Source organism: Gekko japonicus, unplaced genomic scaffold, assembly GCF_001447785.1.
Source record: "Gekko japonicus isolate JY-2015 unplaced genomic scaffold, Gekko_japonicus_V1.1 scaffold1148, whole genome shotgun sequence".
Taxonomy (NCBI): domain Eukaryota; kingdom Metazoa; phylum Chordata; class Lepidosauria; order Squamata; family Gekkonidae; genus Gekko; species Gekko japonicus.
The window spans coordinates 3,675-9,243 of record NW_015177047.1 but is presented as its reverse complement, the minus strand read 5'-3'; positions in this window follow the sequence as shown (position 1 = coordinate 9,243).

Sequence of the window (5,569 nt, the reverse complement as noted above, 5' to 3'; positions counted from 1 at the left end):
TCATGTTACTATTTCTCTTTTTCCCCCTTTCACAGTCTTACGGAGTTTAGATCTCAGTGCTGGTTAACTAGGGGATAATCCTTGAAACCTTGTTAAAGCTTTAACCCATGCTGTCCTGCTGAGTAGGAAGCACTGCTTGAAACCACATGGTGTCCATCCTTTCAGAGCCCAGCTACCCGAGTATATCTTGGATTTCGGCTACATCATTTTGGGCACCATAAGGACCCACGTTGTCAAGATCACCAACACCAGCCAATTCCCTGTGTCTTTCCATGCAGACAAGCGGCACGTGCGAGATACAGGTAAAGGGGATCCGTTATTCATTTCTGTTTCTAGACCAGCGCGCTTTGAGGACTTGAGCAATACTTTACACACAAACTTGTATGAATACATTAAAGTGGAATAGTTTAATAACTGGGCCTAATCTTCCTTCTCAGCAGTCTTTACTCACAATGCCAAATAGCAGGTCAAATAAAACAGAACATGTTTCCAAAAGATACTCGGTTGTTGATTTTGCCCATGTATAACCTCCACCACCACCATCACCCTGGCCAAATGCTGGGTAAGTAAAAAGACTGCTGATCCTGTGCCTTCTAAAAAGAAAAGGGGTGTCGTCGGCATGCTGATGGTTCTAACAGTACTCCCATCCAGGCCTGTAGCCACAGTGGGGCATCTTGGGGGCGGAGCCACACCACCTCCAAGACCTGCCCCACCGTTCGATGATGCTGAGACACCCCCACCCCAGTGTGCCTAGCCCCACAGCGGCAGCAAGACTGGGGAAAGAAAGGGAAGCTGCCCTGCTGTTTTTGATCAGTTTCACTTCCTTTCCAGCTGTTCCTCCAGAGTGAAACTGACCAGAAGAGGCAGGGCAGCTTTCCTTTCCTTCCCCAGCTGCTGGGGGGGGGGGGAAGGGTTGGGTGTTGGGCTAGGGCAGGGGTGGCCAAACCTGCTTAATGTAAGAGCCACATAGAATAAGCATCAGATACCTGAGAGCTGCAAGACATGGACAAATATTACCTGAGAGCTGCAAGACATGGACAAATATTACCTGAGAGCTGCAAGACATGGACAAATATTACCTGAGAGCTGCAAGACATGGACAAATACTTCCCCAGCCGCCCTGCTGCTGGGGGGGGCTGGGGAAGGAAACAGAGAAAAGGGAAGGCATGGTGATGGTGGTGGGGAAGCCAGTCTCTCTCTCCCATAACTTTCCATGGCAGGGGGGGATGGGGGGTTTGGTGATGGTGGTGGTGGGGGGAAGCCAACCTCTCTCTGCTGGGGTTGCCAGTCTCCAGGCGGTGGCTGGAGATCCCCTGGCATTACACCTGATCTTCAAGTGGACCCTATGGCATTATATCCCATTGAAGTCCCTCCCCTCCCCAAACCCCGTCCTCCTCAGGCTCCACTCCCAAAATCTCATTATTTATGATTCTTAAATATAAATATAAGCATAATAGGTGCCCCACAAAACAATAAAAATCCTACCTACGGCCCTGCTCCCTTCCAGCCCTGCTATGTTTCACTGGTAGTAACAGGATTGCCACAGCAATTAGACCTGTCTGACCTTCCCTGCTCATACCTCTGCCAGGCCCCTGTTAGGAAGCAGGAAGGCAGGGCTGCTGCTTAGGTGCTCAGAACCCACACTTCGAACTCCGCGTTCTTGCTTTGTTCTTGGTCTGCTGACAGTGAACATCTCTTGCCTGATGCAGGGTTTGAACCATTAGTTGCATCTCTTCTGGTGAGATAGTTTGGACAAACCGGGCTTGCTTACATCCATTGTCTAGTCTCCTTCTGTATGCTTTCAGTGACATTGGTGGAACAGGTGTGAAAGATCAATCCATGGGAGATCCCAGAGGGAAAGGACATGGAAAGGGCAGATCAGTGGCTCATTTTCAGCCTCTAAGACTTGGAGGAGGGCCACTGGAGTGTGTTTTGTAGTCACACTTGTCAAGGCATCAGAAGCTACCAGCAGTGCAGTCCTAAGCAGAGATAACATCCTTCTAAATTCATAGGCTTGGAAGAAGCTAACTCTGTTTAGTACTGCAGTGAAACACTTAACAAAAACAATAATTTCCATGTGATGTTCCAGTGAGAAGGATCCAAGTGGTGTAGTTGGAGGCTAGATGGCCATCTGACAGCAATGCTGATTCTGTGAACTTAAGCAGATCATGAGAAGGAAGGCAGGAAGGGTTGCATCAGAGCTTAGTTCTCGTGGCCCTTTCTTACCCACTCAGGGAAATGCTGATCATCACTTTGGGGCCATGCAGCAATTTTTCTCCAAGCCAGTTTGGCCAGTGATCCTGGAGGTTTTTTTACCATCTTCTGGGCCATGGAGCAGGTGTCACTGGGTGTACATGTGGGGAGGAATATTTGTGAATTTCCTGCCTTGTGCAGGGGGTTGGACTAGATGACCCTGGAGGTTCCTTCCAACTCTATGATTCTGTGAAGCTTCCAACTCTATGATTCTATGATTCTTTGAAGTGGGCCTCAAACCCACACTTGGCTTTGAAGCTTACTGGGTTGCCTTGGGCAACTCACTTCTTTCTCATCTATGGCTGCCAGCTCTTTGCCTAGAAATTGCTTTTCAAAGCTCTGGAGAACAGAGAGTGTGTTCTCCCTCCCACCCTGCTTTGCTGTGCCAGTTATCTCTCTCCCCCTCCGTTTCTGCTTGATGTGGCAAGTAGGCCACAGTCTGCGCAGGCAAAACTGCAGCAGAGGATGTGCAGATGGGCCTGCAGTTAAAGCTATCCTGAACCTTCATAGCTCAGCAAGGTCATCCTGAAGGCTAGGCAGCTCTGTGACCACAGGGAGGGGAGTGTTACTGACCATGGCTAAAGGAGACCCAACAGTGCTATTCTAAGCAGAGTCACACCTTTCTCAGCCCTTTTACTTCCTGCTTAGGATGGCATTACCAATCGGTGATAACAGGAAGAGGCACTTTTCATTCTCAACAGGTATTATAGTAATAAATCATGAAATAAACAGTATTTATTGCCTTTGTATGAGACCTACTAAAGTCTTTGTCAGCAGGGGTCACTGTGTACCCTCTGCCTGAGAGGGGAGAAGGTTTCTCCCTTCCTTCATAGAATCATAGAATGTTAGAGTTGGAAGGGACCTTGCAGATCATCTAGTCCAACCCCCTGCACTCTGCAGGAGCATAGCCGTAAGCAGGGGTCTTTTTGTAGAAAAAGAGCTGCCGGAGCTCATTAGCATAACTCATTAGCATATACCACACCCCCTGACATCACCGGAAGTGTGTTATAAGGCCACACCCCCTGACATCACCGGAACCTCTTGATGACTGTTTTTTGTTTCTTGTCCTTGGCCCTTTCGGTCTGTTGGCTATGATCCAGCTCCCCCTCTTCCTGTCACATGACTCTGATATCACATCCCGGGATGCTCCTTTGTGAGCAACTGGCATTAAAGCTATGAGTGAGCAATTTGGCTACTGCATAAATTAGTTTGCTCTGGAGGCATCTTTCCTGAATTAAGACAAAAATGTATGAGCTGGAGGCTAAAAAACTGTTAGCTCTCTTGCACTTAGAGGAAACACTGGACAAAACCCAGGTGCCCTCAGGAGGTCCACCAGCAGGGCCAAAACTCCAGGAGCCCTCCCACTCTTGCCCCCCAAGCACCAAGAATGCAGAGCACCCCTTGCCCCAGACATAAGAACATAAGAGAAGCCATGTTGGATCAGGCCAGTGGTGCTTGGTATTCCAAGCCAGCTTCTGAGCTGCAGCTGTCACAGGTCTACCAAGTTCCCTGTAAGCTGTGGAGTCTTGTGAGCAAAAATTCTACTCCATGAGCTACTGGCATTAAAGTTGTGAGCCAGTGATTTGGCTCCTGCATAAATTAGTTTGCTCTGGAGCCCTCCTTCCTGAGCGAAGACAGAAATGTGTGAGCCGGTTCCTGTCAAGTGTTTTAAGAAAGCAGGCAGAGCCAGGTGGAGCTTTTGCCATGCAAAACTTCTGATTACTGCTTATCATCATCATCATCATCATTATTAATAATAATAATAATAATTTTATTGAAATACCTGTTCAAATGCAATACAATACAGTAGGCAAATTCAAAAATAAAGAACATCATCTTGCAGTATAGATTATTTCACCATGCCATACAACAATAAAATCTCATCATATACGTATTTGACCTCTGATATACTAACTATCCTTAATTGACATCAAACAGATGTATCCATAAGGCACCTGACCTACAATTTCAACTATATAATCTTAATAGGCATACTATTTTCCTAACTGTTGTTGACTGACTTGTCTTAACCATATGTTAAAAGCTTAAATTTAACTTCTTTCCTAATCAAGCTTGTCAACGTCTAGCTTATCTAATATTGGGTACCATTTGTCTAACGGGTTTAAAGGTTCGCTATCATCAACCTCCCTGTTAGTAATCATTGAATTTTTTTCTAATAAGTAAAGTTTTATGTAACCACTGCTGTAGTGTGGGGGAGTTTGGGCTTTCCAGGATTGTGCAATCACTACTTTAGCTGCTAAACTTCTGATGGCTTATTGGAGACTTGATTTGCCAAGCAGAGTTTTAAAGACGTTGCTTCAGCTGCAGCTGCCCCACCACAGCACAAGGATCTTCACTGTATGACTGAAGGCAAGCTGTGGCAGCCATTTTTGGGGGATCCCTGTTCTTGTGTTTACCCCTCACTTTGCCCAGGGCTGACTTCCAGTTGATTGTCAGATGGTGGGCTATTAAAAAGCAGTCACCATCATCCAACTGGCACCACCTTGCTGCTGACTTGCTGAGCTGGCACTGAGGATGGCTCCTGGGATCCCCTTGGAGTTGGGAAACATGGGGTCCCTAAGTTCCCCCAGCTGCTTTGCAACATGCATTTCTCCCCATCAGTTCATCTCTTTAAAAAACTAAATGCCTATTTATGTATCGTAATAAAATGCCTCCTCATCCGTTTTCCAAGTTAGCTTTATTATGCTCAGTCACACAGTATAAAAATGCCTACAGCTTGCAACCACTCCCTCTTCCTACTACTGGTTTATATACAATACTCTTAAAGAAACATACACACAACATCTCCCCCTTTTCTCAGTCCATAACATAGTCCTTCATCCAAACAACTGGTCGTCTCCTCCTTCCTTCCTTCTCTGTTTCAACAACTGGTGGTACTTCTTGAGATACTGATGATGACGGCGGCGATATCACTTGAGGTGCATCTGGACGTTCCAACTGATGGCTTGAATCGGTTTCCTTCTGCACAGGCCCATTCTCGTTTTCAGTTACTGGTAACAAAGGAAAACCCTCTGATTCAAAACACACTCCATTCCCACTAAAATATAAACGCCTAAAACTTGCAACCACTCCCTCTTCCTACTACTGGTTTATATACAATACTCTTAAAGAAACATACACACAGCATCTCCCCCTTTTCTCAATCCATAACATAGTCCTTCATCCAAACAACTGGTCGTCTCCTCCTTCCTTCCTTCTCTGTTTCAACAATTGGTGGTACTTCTTGAGATACTGATGATGACAGCGGCGATATCACTTGAGGTGCATCTGGACGTTCCAACTGATGGCTTGAATC